The sequence below is a fragment of the Pyxicephalus adspersus genome, chromosome 5, assembly GCF_032062135.1.
Source record: "Pyxicephalus adspersus chromosome 5, UCB_Pads_2.0, whole genome shotgun sequence".
NCBI lineage: Eukaryota > Metazoa > Chordata > Amphibia > Anura > Pyxicephalidae > Pyxicephalus > Pyxicephalus adspersus.
The window spans coordinates 31,671,418-31,687,645 of NC_092862.1; the positions used below are offsets into that span (position 1 = coordinate 31,671,418).

Consider the following 16,228-nt stretch of genomic DNA (forward strand, 5'->3'; position numbering starts at 1 on the left):
GGATACCTACGTCAGGCATGCTCAGTGAGATCAGCAAATTTTTTTCATCCTACGTCACCTGGGTCGGGTGATGTAGGATGAAGAACCCGGAAGAGAAGGCGAGGATGGCGGCGGCCAGAGCACCGGCTCCGGGACAGATGCTGGGATGACGCAGGACCCGATGCAGGACAACCCCGGAGTGACTGGACTGTCCTGTGGGATTGAAGGTACGTGTATTTTTTTTTTTGAGTTTAGATTCTCTTTAATTAACTGCTTCAATGCAATGCGGGAGCAAGTGTTGCATGCTGCAGCAGTCCATTCCTGTAAATGAGCTCTAAGAGTACAGTCATGGCAGTAAAATCCACCAAAATCTGGTCAGGCAAAATTGAAATGAGAATTTATGTAATTTACCTCTACAGACTTACAGTTTTTGTAATCATTCATCTGGAAGTGTAATCTGAATAAAGTATGGAGGTCACTTTTTATGCAGTTAAGTAACGGGATTTGTCATAAATCAGGCTGCCCTGATTCTCCTACTCCCTCTAAAGTTTATATACACCTATGCCTTTATTTCTGCAGCCACATGTGACAGTTTGTAAAGTTCTGAGACAGATTTAATACTGATGAAATGAGAGATTTTCACTTCAAATCAATGCACAGTTAAGATGTGATCAGGGCCAGGTTTTATTCTGTAGTGCAGAGCAGCTGAAGGAGTAATACCCTTGTTGTAAATCTGTTGCATACTTTACCAACTGCTCCTATTTAGCCCTGCTTTGTTTTTTAACAGAACTGATGAATGTCTCCTTTCCTAGTCCAGTCTTCTGGTTGCATTGGAAAATTCAACTCAATAAAGGTGAAAGTGACTGGACACCATAGACCTGCCTAGCAACTGATGGCACAATGCCATCGGCCTATTCAGCTTTCACAATCAGCCATCAAATCATGCTCACATTTTAATCCTAGTATTTGTAGTGTCACTCACTGTTACAGTTTGTTGTTTGTTAGGTGACTAGGAGACAGCCACTGCAACCCTAGAACGTCAGACTTTATAATTAGAAACAATCTTGCCATTGCTGTATTTAGTATTTATCCTTCCCTTGTGTATCCCTCTGCACCTATTTACTTTCCAAAGAGCATGCTCACGGTTAGGTCAGATTTTTGTGCTGCTCAGGAGTTTTTTTTCCCAGGTAAAATGCTGTCTGTCTGTCCTATTGGAAGTGCCCACCTATCATGAGGAGGGAACGCAACTGGGTGCAGCAGCACAGTGAGTATATAGGAGATGGCCGGGTGGGCATTCACAGCATTTTACAAGGAAAACATTCCACAAAGCGACACAAATAGGGTAGAAAGAACTTGGTAGGAGTAGTTGTCAACAGTTCTTAAAATGCTCCTAAACAAAAAGATAACATTTCTGCATGCCAGTCACTTTTGTGCTGGGATGGGTACGTTCACTCACTCCACTGTGTCTGTTAAAGGAGCCATAGTTGTCACCCTGGGGTAAGACTACAAACACGTCTTTCTCTCTTTATGTCTTGTGCATTGACAGCGGATACATAGTTCACAGAAGACAGAATGAAGGAAAACAACATTGTTCAATATATCACTTAAAGACACAGAAAGTAACAAGGACACTGTTTTTTTATCAGGATCAATAGGTATTTGCTTAGCTTGCTAAAATAATAAAAAAAGGGAAACTGATGCAGACAACACATCAAATTAATAGGTAAGCTGCAATATATTACATTTCTGTTTTAGGGTTCGGATACTATTAAATTTCCATGGACAAGCCCAATCAGCTTGACTTGCATTTGATACACTCAATTCAACACAATTATAATTCTACTGCAGTAGAAACTGGCCTATTAGTACTTTAATAGGAACAGTCTTGGTTATGGGGCTCCCTTAGAAATAACCTCACCCCCAATACACCTTTTCTTCCTCCATGCAATGGTCATTTCAGAGTGGCTGTTCACTAAGTCTGGACAGGTAAGGAAAGAAATTTCATCAATCCCATGTAGACCCCAAAACCGTGCAATATGCGTGAAAGTATGCATGAAATTATAAGTGGGTTGTGAGTGAGCAATCAAAGTGGGGTGAGATATCAAAAGGGTCTGTAACTGATCCTTCCCTTAGAGTGTTGGGGTCAGATTTAAGAATAGGGCTTATATATTTTATTTATTTTCAGTGTAGAGAAATGGAACACATTGCTGCCATCCCCCCATAAGCCTTTTATAGATTTTAGGTATTGGATTTGTATGGAAGGATCACTTTTCTTTTGCCCTTGTGTTTCTAATTGTCTTCCGGTGTTTCCATGCTTCTGGATATATCCCTGCTGTTCCTCATGTATTTTGAAACACAGCTTTAGAATTGAAATCTAATTCTAAGCTCCCATTTAAATTGGAAAAAAATAGATTTTAATACTCATCTTCTTTTTGGCACTGCTCCACATGACCATACCACTCTGTAGTCCAGTACCAGTACTCTTACAGGTTGAAATGAATGCCTAACATTATTAAACCCTAATCATATGGGCTAAGACTGTCAGGAGAACACTCATTGCTTACACATCTTTACCTGAGTGCCATTCTGTTTAGTATGAATAACCACCTACCCGATACCAGGCATGGATTCATGATGTCATGTGATGTTTCATTTAGGTGGACTGATCTATGAATAACCAAGTATTGCATGCTATTTAGTGAAATCCATAGAAAGTTGAAACTGAGGAATGTGAGTGAAATACCTAATTAAAGTCTTGATACCTATGCTCCAGTATTGTATAGCCTCTTATATTGCTCCTCTGTTTAACCCTTACAGATTTTCATGTTAGAGGTTCAGATTGTCTGGAGTCTCCATTCCTCAGGTATGCAATGCACATTTTACCAAACCTCACCAAAAAATAATTTTGTAATTTAGGTTACACAGCAAATAATGGGATTACTAGCCAGCTTTTCCTTTAATAATCTTTTGGTAATATTTCTAAAATTTTCATCCCCTTTCTGTCCTTTAATTTTGCATTAAGTGTGCGTTATTTATCTGGGATACATGATATAATAATCTGGCTCTATGCCTGCCCTACAAGCTTAAATAATGATGGAGTGTCTTATCACTGGAAATACATGGAATCAGCATATGAATTTGGGAGCATTATCATTGCTAACTGAAGAGATGTACTAGTGCTTATGACAAGGAAGGGAGGCACATCAGACCTCACACAGACCTCACACAGATTACAGCATCTTTATCTTAATCATCATGCTCTTAGTTTATGCATTTATATATATTTCCCATGAATGGGAACTGAAATAGACTTGAATTAGGGATTACACATTTTAGAGAGTCCTTGAACTGGCAGTGTGGCTTTTAGATGTATGTGCGGCCTCATTTGCCAGACAATTTCACAGCAAACACTGTATTCTACAAGTTGAGGCCATAGTAGTGTGAGTACTGATCATGCAGCTTGGCACCTTCATAGAGGTCATCCTGAATATAACTGACTCAGCCTTTATTAAGTGCATTTTTTAATTAAATTACTTCCTGTTGGAAAATACTTACAAAGCTATATATAATTACCTTTCTTTTAAATTGAAGTTTCCCATTACTCTTTTTATATTTTATGGCTAGGTTCATTCAATCTGATCATCCATTAAAGTATGGGCATGGTGTTTTTTCCTGGACTCCAATGTCAGCGTATGACTCTATCACCCCATTGTGCCAACTCCCGTGTTCATGAGCTCAGCTGCAGTCGTATTCCATCAGCAATTCAGAACAATGGCAAGTAACTAATATTGAAATACAGTAGAAACTACTGGGCTAGATTTCATGGTATAGCTTAAATATATATATAATATATATATATGCATTTAAGGTGATATGGCCACATGTTAAGATTCTCAATTCACCCTCTGCATGCCGATATATACTCTTATATACTTTTAGCAAATTCTGCATAAAGAAAACCAAATCTTGGTTTGCATGTACTGCAATACAATTTCAAGTTGGGTAAATGTGAAAACATAATCCTTCTCTGACCACAGCCTACTCAACTTGCAAAATGTAAATACCTACTTGCGCATGCCATACTTTCAATGGGCATAGAGTGCCAAATACGATAAACAGACGTGCTTGGAGGAAGAGCTTCTTTGATGCAACATTTGCATTCAGCACCATCTCTTATTTTTGGTTGTACAAATGTACGTATAAAACATACAGCATATCACATCAATAATGCATAGCACTGCCTTGGAAATTAAATTGCACTTAAAGTAACCTCCTGTTTGTGGAGTAAATTTGTAATCTATCAGCTAAAATAGTGGGACTTGCTGGAGCTCAGATAAATCTAACATCTTGTGTACATTATGTAATTCTGCTAAGTCTAAGCTGTCACTTGTAGATAGAATTGGATTCTAAATCTCTCATACAACTTCAAATAACAGACAGTTTTAATGTATTTATCTGATATGAACTTAGAACTTGTGTTATATTCATGAAAAGTACATTGTACTCTCACTCCTGGCTTTAAAAACAGACAGTCTGGCCCCATTGGATTAAAAATTCCGTCTTCTGCTAGATAAAAAATGTCTAAATATCTCATGGTCCCAAAAGAAAAACAAAATGCCACATATTAATGTAACATCGTCACATAACATCTCAGCATGGTGTCAGAGTATTGACGTATTCTTATACAAACTCTGATCTCCTGAGGGTTCTTCTGTCCAGCGAACCCTCCCATAGACTTGGCTCTGCCACCCTATTGTCTGCTTCATATTTGAGAGTTTGCATTTTCAGAACTTGTGCAATAAAATGGTTTGGAGATAAAATGCTATTAACCTTTTGTGTAGTGCTGTGTGCAAAGTTTAGTAAACCTCTATGGAAAATCTAAAGCTGGACTATAGGTAGATATATAGGACACAAATGTTTGCAGAACTGTAATTGATAATAACAATCAAAATATTATTGGTATTTTGGTATTAAGGTAAGAGGTGTATGTATCTAAGTTTGACTTGGTTTTGGCCTCCTGTAAGCCCTGTACTACTAAACTCAGACTGGGGGAGGAAGAAGGAACACAAGGTGCCAATTGGTTTTGGTGCAATGCAAGGACCATGAGGATGAGATGAGAAGGTCGCGTGACAAATAGATGAACTAAATATTGGACTTGAGAAGGAAAATTAAGGAAAAGTAAGGTCTTTTGCACCGCTGGAGCGATTGTGCTGCATGATAGAGAGTAAATCTCATAACTGGACGGACAAATTTACAAATCCTTTAATAGATAAAACATCTCCCTTATATATACCAATACAATCATCAGCCCCTAATAGACCTTTTTTTTCTTTTAATGATTAGTCAAATAACTGATCTGGCTACATAATTCCATTTAAGAACACAGCTATGGCACATGACCCCAGATGAAGTTTGGCCATGGGACGGGAGTCACAAATCACAGTAATAGTGAGCTGGAACATTAAAGTTGTAATAATTTCTCCATGTGGTGCTGCTAGAAACAATGATTCCAGGCATTATTCAGGTATTTTACGGCTGCAGTATTGGATGGATGTGGGCAGGCTAAACAACTAACTTGCTTCCTAAATATCTAAAAGAGGTCAGTGCTGAGATGTCACTACTGTAGTTCCTAGCAGTTAGTTCCTCACCTTGACTGATGAGGCAGATTAAGCTGAACATAAATCTGTTTATTCATTGCTTTCCCTAGTTCCTCTTTTTTATAATCTTCAAGTTACATATTACACTAAGAGATAAAATATTTCAGTTTTTATTATGAACTTTATTTTGGACCCAGTGAAGTCATGACTGGTCCTTGTGTTTCTGGATCCAATAATGAAAAGTTGCTGAACATATTAGTCCTCTTAGGAACCCTCAGTGCTGATAAAGCAGTCAGCTTGCCTGGGAGATGTTATGCAAATATTCAAATATTTAAGGGTTAGTCTACTGTAGAGAAGGAAACATGAAGACTGCACTAGATAATATCCATGTATGATGTTGAACCTCCATCATTAAAAGAACTAAAAGAAGAGTCTGGCTGGGGAGGAGAGAGCCAAACGATGCTGGAAGTCCTCCAGCCAGAATATGGTTTGAGGATCAATCTGACTTGTTGCATCTTCTATGTAACACTGTGAGAAGTTCACAATATACATTCAAATTAAAGTATACAATTTTAGTATAGAAGAGGAGCCTGTAAAACTGTGAATGGCTATAGGCAAGCTTGTAGTTCAAACTTAAGGCAAAACTAAATTATCTTTATAAAAAATGTAAATGCTATAGGAAAAGTTATGCATGCATACTTGCAAATCTCTGTTACCTTTTGTGTTATCCAAATGTCAAGTTATCTGTATGCCATCTTGCTTTATCTATTTCTTTCATTCTCTTTTCTCTATACTTGTTTGAATACAGCCAAAACATGGATAACCTGTGTCCACCAACACAAGCTTGGTCTCCCTGCCATGCCTATTAAAATAAACATCTCCAGTCAATGTACTCTCAAAAGAATGTGTTAGGCAGTGAGCAGACCTTATGTTTTTTCACCTAACAATGTTAGGTGAAGTTTTAGGTGAAAGTGTTAGGTGAAATGCAGGTGAATCTGCATTCTAAACTAATGCAGCTGCTTCCTCCCTGGCTCTGATGCCAAGCTTTATAATCATCTCATGATCCACAGTGTACATGAGATCTTGGAGCTGTGCCTGTGATGAGGTTATGAGTGAGGAAGTCAGTGGGTCATTGGAGGAGTGAAGAAAGCGGCTGGGGGAATATTTTTTTTTTACCAGGTCAGAAAGGTAAGTGAGATAAAAGTTGTGAAGGGATTTGAAGGTAAAGCACAGGAGCCTGAATTTGATTCTAAGGTGAAATAGAAGCCAATGAAAGAATTACAAAAAGATGCAGCAGAAGAAGATCAGTGAAAAGGATAGATGAGTCTGGCTGCAGCATTCATAATAGATTGTAGAGGAGATAGTCGGGTTAGTGGAATACCAGAGAGGAGGAGGTTACAGTAGTCCAGACGGGAGATGATAAGAGTACATGGAGTTTGGTGGTCTCTGGGGACAGTTACTGGCGGATTTTGGAGATGTTGCACAAGTGAAAGTGAAAGACTAATAATACAAAGTGCCTCATTTGTATTGCTGGGTTCCACTGAACTTTAAATCAGCCTTCTTTAAAATATATAATAGTAGATAATCCATTATGAAATAGAAATCTTGGTAATTTGTTTATAATTTGTCACAGATAAGCAAAATGTGAACACACCTGTCCTCAGCTGGAGAGTTCCAGGAACCAAAATGAATCGATTCCCTCATTTGCAAGCACACAGGGGATATATGATGAGTTCCTCTCACATGTACAGTGACAGGTAAATGAGGCCTCTCATCATTGTATATTCACTTGTAAGTTGCTGCTGTTTTTATATTTGGATTGGTTATCAGCTGTCTATGGATGGCAATCAATTTATTGATTAGACTGTTGTCCTTTTAGTAATACATCTGGGATGGGATGAAAGACATTCTGCACACTTCACTGCCAAGCTATACCTGCTTAAATAAACTAGCTAGAGAGTAAGCATGAAACTTCTAATCAATCCTGTCTTCCTAAATTGGAACTGAAGCCAGAATTAAATAAAGACAAGGATTACTACTATGTTGAATTGAATGATGACCACTTTCTAACATGATGCCCACTGATGTCCTAAAATCTCACAAACTTTCCGGTCCACTCTGCGTTCCATAATTTTCTCAACAATATACTTTGCCCTCCTATACCATTTTGCTCTTCTACCATGACTTCTTCTGAAATCACCTCAAATTCCTCCATGGCTATTATGAAGTTATTCCCTAACACTAGTGGAGTGATGATCTCCCAGCCATTATTATTTTATTATTATTATCAAACAGTATTTATATAGCCAGGGCCGCCAAGAGAAAATCTGGGCCCTAGTACAAAGGTGTGTGGGCCCTTTACAAAATTCTACACACATCTATGTGTGTATATTATTATTTATTTCTAACTATCATAGATTACATTGGTGTCTCAGAACGTGGCGACTACGTGACATATTTGTTTGCCGGCTGATGACATTTTTCTTACTCCGGAACTCCCTCCTCATCACTTCCCACCGAGAGGGGAACACCCTTAGACCCTTGTAGACCACATGACTTCTCTCCCAGGGCGGCCTTCGTGAATGTCTTCTATGTCGTAAACTGTTGACCGCTGTCAAGTACCCTGTGACCTATGTGCCTTTTTAATTTTGAAACAAAACAGACTTGCAAAATTAAAAAAATACAATAAAAATGAAATGAATTTAGTAAATAAATGTTCAAATTATAATAAAAATTATGGGTTGCGTTGGGCTTCGTGAACCCTATTGAGCTTCATAGGCCCTGCAGCGATGTACCGGCTGGCACCCCCCTCTTCCTGTATATAGCGCAAACATATTACACAGTGCTGTACAATAAAAAGGAGTTTCAAAGTACAGACAGATACAGACAGTGACACAGGAGGAGGAGAGGACCCTGCCCAGAAGAGGAGGGGGAAGCAGCATACAATATGAGGTGGGATAGGGAATGTTGGTTAAGTAGTGAGGGTTTAAGAGACAGAAGAAGATGGGTAGACAAGTATGAAAAAAATAGGTTTTGAGCGCTCTTTTAAATGAGCATAAAGTAGGACCAGTAAGACCATTCCAGAGAATTGGGGCAGCTCTAGAAAAGTCTTGAAGCCGTGCGTGTGATGAGGTTATAAGACAGGAAGTGATTAGTAGTTCATTGGAGGAGCAAAGAGAGCGAATGGGGTCAGAATCAGGTCAGAAAGGTAAATGGGACTATAGAGGGATTTGAAGGCATCTTGAAATGCTCATTTTGGTAAATTGTAGTGCAAGAAGTTCAAATGCAGGATGCATTCATAATATGAGGATGCTACAGCCATAAGGGACATCACAGAACAGCCTATGCATTTTAACCACAGAAAAAATAAACCCTGGGCTCAAGGTGGATAAACTTCATACCTCCAATATAACTGAGATTTGTTGATTCCAAAAATCTATTGATGTGGTTAATCCCCAGAGCCACAATGGCCAATCTAATTCTGGGGCACTTATACATCCTAGCCAAACAATGAGCGCATTGTCAATGGTACTCATATATAAACTGATAAAAAGCTTGAGAGTAAATTTACTCGAAGATTCCAGGGGCCATACCCTCATAGGATGCTGGTGATACATTTCTTGCATATTGTGAACCTTTTTGCTGCATCCTCCATTCATAATAACGTGACAACAGCACTAGCATGTAAACAATCTCCTGACCATTATAACAACCAAATGTGTTTCACTGGGTTACCAGCTTGTTTGTAGGACTGATCAGGGCTGCTGTAAAACAGATTAATCATTTCTACATTTAGCAGAAGGTGCTACTTATACTTACCAGTCCCTCCTGAGTGCTCAGTGGTGGGTTTCAGAATGGAAAGTAGTAGGAGATCAGCAAACAACCAATTCAACAAACAAAAAGAAAATAATTATTATTACACTTTGAGGATTTATTAATAAAGAATGGTCAGTCCTTTAACAGTTCTACAAATAGCATACTTTTTACACTGCACCATATAAAAGTAGACAGATTGTCACATAACTGATCCAGAATAACCTTTAAATTCCAACCCATACATACCATACTATAGAAGGCACATTTTTTCCTATTACTAAAAAAACAGTTTTTTGTTATAGTCACCTATAAATGGCTTGTTGCTAAACAATAAAATAACATTTCTGCTACAAATTGTAACACACTGTCACAGGAAGAAAACAAAAAGCAACCGTGCAAATGTCTAATCTAAACATATTTCACCCATACTATAGACTTTGACTCTCCTCTTCCGCTGCATCTCTTTGTAGTTCTTTTCACTGGCTTCCATTTCACCTTAGAATCAAATTCAAGCTCCTGTGCTTTGCCTTCAAATCCTTCCACAGTTATTGTCCCACTTACCTTTCTGACCTGGTAGAAAAACTAGTCCCCCAGCCGCTCTCTCTGCTCCTCCGATGACCTAGTAATGACTTCCTCACTCATAACCTCATCACACGCATGGCTCCAAGACTTCTCTAGAGCTGTCCAAACTCTCTGGAATGGTCTTCCTTGTCATATTCGGCTTGCTCCTACTTTCTGCTCCCTTAAAAGAGCACTCAAAACCCATCTTTTCAAACTTGCCTACCCATCTTATTCTGTCTTTTGAAACCATCACTACTTCCCACCACTACACATCTTCCCTCTATAGTGTGTTACTTCCCCACCTCCTAGATTGTAAGCTCTTCGGGGCAGGGTCCTCTCCTCCTGCGTCACTGTCTGTATTCGTCTGTCATTTGCAACCCCTATTTAAATATACAGCGCTGCATAATATGTTGGCGCTTTAAAAATCCTGTTTATTAATATTAATAATAATAATAATAATAATAATAATAACTTTTCCTAAGCATGAGAAGAAACTCCAGGAGCTCCATGGCATAAATCATTATCGCCATCTAGTGGGCAATTACTTCATTGTCTTTTAAACTGATCCATACTGAGTGGTTTCTAAGGGCTAAATCGTTGGCGCCATCTTGTGGCCAACAACCTAATTTTACTTGTATTGATACATAATGTATATCATATGGCACACACTGTAGTTGATTGGCGCCATCTAGTGGTCAACAACCATATTCTCTATTATGCTAAGCAGTTTTTAAATCCTGTTCCCTTACTGGAGGTATAACCACCAAACAAACAGAAGAAATAAGAACAGGCTATAATATATACATCTACAATAATTCACATTTTTTTTAGACCACCTTAACCTCCTAAACGACCATACTTTTGCATTCAAGGGAAAACTTGAAGCAGAAGTAAAACAAAAATAACCCAAAAATCAATACCCTTTTATGTACATTTGTAAGCATGTGTGTTGGGTGTGCAAGAGCTAAAGCCGCTAATCACTTACAGCTAAAAGTGTTGCACATACAATTTTAAAGTTGAATACAGATTTATTTTAAAACAATCATAATAGTGTGATACTTGTATGTGTTCTATCTGCCTTTTCAGTATTTGAATGTTAATGGTTCTATAATTTTGTGGTATAGAACATATGGGTCCTGTGATGCCACCAAGTCACGGTCATTTCAGCAGGAAAAGACAAGTAAGCTTGTAATTTTTTTTCTATGTATTTATTTTGTAGTTTGTTCTTTCTGGAGCAAAATTAATCTGCAAAAAATGTTTATTAGCATGAGATTAACATTAACATTTGTTGGCTGTTCATTGAGCTGAGCCTTGTGCCTTGAGCCTGAGCCTTTTTACCTTTTGCTATTTTACCAACCCCTTAGATAGTTCAGATGACTTTTGGGGGTCTTTATTGACCATTTTGGGAAACCTTCTCAAAGGGGTGTATTTATAAAACAGGGAATCAGACATTCCTCCAGACTTTGCTGCTTGTGAATTAAAAAGCTTTATAATATGGAAAACAGTGCTTGTCACTTACTGTAACTTGCATATATTCTGTTCATCCAATGTCACTTATTGGTAAAAGAGTTGTACTTCTGATCAAAATAACAAAGACATTTTAATATAGCGGTAGCCAACAAGTGGTCGACGAGAAAATTTTGGTGGTCCATGGAAAATTTGGACATTATTTACAATTTTTATATTAATATTAATAAAACAAAAATAATATTCTAAAAAACTCATATTCTGAATGACAATTTTCAGCTTTGTATTGTACTATATTCATGAACTAGCGTGACATCAGTTATATGAGGCAACTGTTACCGGGCCTTATGCTTCAGTATTGTTTACCCATTACAACAGTCACCCCGCTCTGCGAATATCGATTCTCATCCCATTGTTTTATTTAATTTATTTATTTCTCAGATGCTCATTTAGGTAAATATGACCTTAACTGTGTATTTTATTTAACTTTTGTATTTAATGGCATAAAATAGTTTGACTTTGATAACTATCATTTCTTGCTTGGGCTTAGATTCAAATGAAATAAAGCCATAATGAGAAAAAGCAAACAAATATTTTGCAGTTCTTTAGTAATACCAAAGACAATGCAACTAATGTTAACACTGGTCAACAAACATTTTCATGCCAAACAGATTAAAGTCATTTAGGTTATGTTTGATGCATAGATTCCAAATATGATATTGGTTTTGCTAGATTGGCTCTAGTTTTTGAAATAATGACCTCAATAATAACCTCATAGAAAACTAATGAACATGAAAATTAAGCAAAATTAAACTAGATATGCCTACGTATACAAAATTACATTTCTGATACCTTTCTTCCATCACCTTTATATCTTGATGGAAGCTCTCCACTTGTTCCTCACTGAAATCGCCAAGGTTTTCTGGAAGCTTTTGCAAAATGGCTATGGAGATAGTGTATCTGTATGCTCATAGTAGCACCCACACTTTTAAAGTTTAACAGCAAGTTTTGTACCAGTTCTTCATAATTATGTGCTTTATGGTTACCCCAAGAAGTTCTTGACAACCATGACATAGCTTTGCCAGGCAGAAGCTTCAGTATCAGTCTTGTAATTTGTGAAATATGAATCATTTATCTGTTTCTGAAACTGGAGTCCATCAAAGATTCCTGTTTTTAATTTTTCAGTACTCAATCCAGGGAAGAATCTACAAATGTATTTGAAGCAATTATTGTCTGTGTTCAGAGCTCTAACAAATTGCTTCATTAATCCGAACTTTATGTGTAGTGGAGGGAGAATGATTTTTTTTTTTTTGTCAACCATTGGCTTGTTAATGATGTTCTCCCTTGGAGGCCATGTCACTTTTTTCCAGTGATCCTGCTTTGCTCTTCTATCTCACAAGCAGATAAAACATGGGTACTTTGTGTATCCACTTTGCTGTCCAAGTAATAGTAACAATATGAATACAATGAATCAGAGCCTCCACAGTCCTTGTCAGGCACCAATAGGAAGATCATTATTTTACCATTGCATTTATCTGTTTTAAAAAAAAATCATGTTTATGGTCTGCAGTATTTGAAATTACGAATTTAGTGGTCTGTGAGGTCGGAAAGGTTGGTGACTGCTGTTTTAATGGAAAATTGTTTTCTTTTTTTTAGCCTAACATTGTAACAGAGAATATATGATGTTAGACATATTTGGGGCATTTATTGGGTAGGTTCACAAAATGAACTACCAGTTGACAATATATTCTCACTTTTTGCCTTTCTTTGTGTTTTACATACACCAGCATGTTTTTTAATTTTTATTTTTTTTTATCTAACAATGTAACAGAGACTATATGTTATTATAAACCATAAACCTTTAGGCTTTTTGGGCGGCTAATATTGAGAAGCCCTTTGACTTCAGAGCTTGTTTAGTGTGCCATTAAAGAGAATATCTGAGCAAAAGAAAATATGTATTCCTCCCCAAAACAAACATATTTCCCCATGATTTGTCTCCTAAAGACTACAAGTACAGGCAAATACCTTCCAGAAATCCAATGTGCATTCCTGTGCAAACTGTCTGTTCTGCAATGAAATTCCAAGCAGTGCTGTCTTCTCTGCTAAGTTCACTTTTCTTAACTATAGAATACTCCCGTTAGAACCTCATAAAAAAGAAAAAAAAAAAAAACAACAAACGTAACCAGTATTTCTAAACAATGCTAATCACCAATAGATTACATTTTAGGTTTATATGCATTATGGAGACATTACCTTCAGTAGGTATTGTAATTTTGACCAGAAATGCTTCCCATTTCATCCTTGGCCATCACAAGACCAACACACGTAAAGAAGAGCAGATACAAATAAAAAAATGTTTAAACTGAATATTTGATGTTCTTATCTGATGATCTTGCAGTAAATATTGTAACACATATTTTTCCCATTTGTGTATAGGATGCTGTAGCTATGCAGACCCTCTCAGCAAGGCTCCCATACAATACCTGCAGAGACTTTCAGAATTGGCCACCTTGGAAACTGACACAATACGGCAAGAAAACACAAAAAGCCAAAGAACAAGACTAACTCAATAAGTTCACTGGCGATTCACATGCTGCAAAATTACTTTCATGGATTATCACCAACTGGACCAGACTTTAAACCTATGACTTGTTTAGTTTAGTTACAGAGGTTTTTTATACTTCTTTTTATAAAATATATTTTTACATTTTTTTTGTTTTCCTGAACAGGAAAATGTCTCGGGAAAGTACATATTTTTTAATCGCTTAAATATGCACTGCTGGGAGTTTTTCATTTTATGTGAACCAGCATTTGAAATCGTAGCTGTAATGCATGAGACCACCAGCAGGTAGCAATCCGAAATAAAAGACAGATTTAGGATATTTCCAGATAGGACTTTATTACAGAGATTTATAAGAAACCAGTATTGTGAGAATATAGAATATATAGAATAAGATTTTAAAGGCAGCCGTTGCTTACCTGTCATTTGTAAATGCTAGCTTGCTGGCCGTTGGACTAATCCAATAGCTTTATTATTTTCTTAGGCAAGAACCTTCTTCTAATTTCACTGTAACTTTGTAATATCCTTGTTTTAGGCCAGTGACTCAGAAAATAAGTCCAAGACAGGCAAACAAATATTTTGTTTAGAAAGAGGTCATCATGAGTACAGCAGCCCCTCTATTTCTTTCACAACAGGTTTCCTTTAAATTTAACACAGAGACAAAATTTACTCCAATACCCTGTTTTTCTCAATAGATCATAGACCAGCAATACATTTTTTCCTTTATTGGATAATAGAAGCTTTAATCATAATACACACTTTAATGCATATTATGTCCTGTGATAATATAGCAAAGTCTGAAAAAATTCTAACAGGGGTATCTGCTGGAAAGAGGAATCACTGAGGTGCCCTAGTGAGACTGTAAGAAAGTGTGCTGCACTGCATTTATAGTCAATAGGAGGTAGACCAGGCAACTGTACTCAAAAGAATATTGCCAGACGTAATCTTACTTATCATGTGTTTTCTATATGAAGGTATGTGATATCCAAGGCATGTTCTTGATTCATGTGAAACAGTTGTTAGATTCAATAATGTTTTTAACTTTTTGGTTTCCATAATTCTTTATTAATGGATTTGGAGAATTACAAATTACAGCTTACAATACACAATTAACAATCCAAATAAAAAAAAACATTTTTTTAATATGAAATGGGGATTCCAGATTTAGGGAACCAGATGGAAAAGGGAATCAAGATATGGGGAAAGGGAAGGGAGGGGGGCTTGACAGTACTAACTAAACAGGTCAGAAAGAAAGAGGGGAATGAAACAGAAAAAAGGGGGAAAATAAACAACAACAATCATAACAACAGTATCAGCTATGGGTACCAGTCAACTATAGACTAAGGAAGGTAAGGAAAATAAAGCAGCTATATTGTTACTTTAAAAGACATTTAGGGTGGCAGGAACCAAAGGGACCATGCCTAATCAAACTTCTGGTGAGTATTTTTCAAAAAAACATTGCATTCTATGTATATTGGGATCAGAAATCACATCAGTAAAATTAGGTACTTTTGGTGTTATTTTTCCACAGTCTAGCAATCCTTCTAGGTTTCTAGAAAGATGTGTATAATTGCCCTAAAATGGGTTTGAAATATATCTATATTCAGATGTAAAATCGCTAAGTAGGAAGAAGATTTTACAGAGGTACCCAAGATTTTCCACAAAAGGTTAAAAACTTGGTTCCAAAAGGAGCTCACTGAATGGCTTTTTATTGCAGAAAAGGGACAGCCAATGTCCTTTCTGCAATAAAACATACTTACCTGTCTGATCCCTCTCCTTATCTATAAAAAAACAGGTTTACCAGCTATTTCTGTGGCTGCAGGGACTGAATGACCTCCTACACACCCAGGTGGGGGGTAACGACATCCTGGCTCAAGCAATCAAGGTGGGTGCAGATCAAAACCAGGAAAAGAAGAAGAAAGTAAATGGTGGCTCATTATTTAAATAATTGTGATCAGACAGGCAAGGTTATATTATTGCAAAAGGGACCTGTTCACCTGTTCCTTCTGCCCGTCTGATCAGTTTTTATTTCTTTTTATTTATGACAGCCTTAAGTTCAGTAAAGTGTGTGCCGGATTGGTGCCTAAGTAGCTGACAGAGGAGAAGCTCTTAATAAATAGTTATAAATAAAGAGTTTTTGAAGAAACTTTTGAAGACCCCTCCCACAATGTCTGGCATATTGGAAAGAACCCACTCCAGTTACTGGCCTCTAAAATCACACAAAATATATACACTTCAAGAAAAGTAA

General features: G+C 37.1%; 2 long non-coding RNA genes across 4 annotated transcripts; both read left to right on the forward strand.

Moving 5' to 3' along the window:
* The first annotated feature begins 1,089 nt into the window (after positions 1-1,089).
* On the forward strand, positions 1,090-3,747 carry LOC140331965 (uncharacterized). 3 transcript variants are annotated; one of them, XR_011920996.1, is made up of 4 exons: positions 1,090-1,243; positions 1,526-1,702; positions 2,797-2,842; positions 3,604-3,747. It is a non-coding gene; the product is annotated as an uncharacterized lncRNA (long non-coding RNA). The 3 variants fall into 3 exon arrangements; XR_011920995.1 differs by having other exon boundaries at positions 1,090-1,702; XR_011920997.1 differs by lacking the exon at positions 1,526-1,702.
* A 3,459-nt stretch (positions 3,748-7,206) lies between these two features.
* LOC140331966 (uncharacterized) lies at positions 7,207-15,106 on the forward strand. Its single transcript, XR_011920998.1, has 3 exons — positions 7,207-7,333; positions 11,078-11,133; positions 13,857-15,106. It is a non-coding gene; the product is annotated as an uncharacterized lncRNA (long non-coding RNA).
* The last annotated feature ends 1,122 nt before the right edge of the window (positions 15,107-16,228 follow it).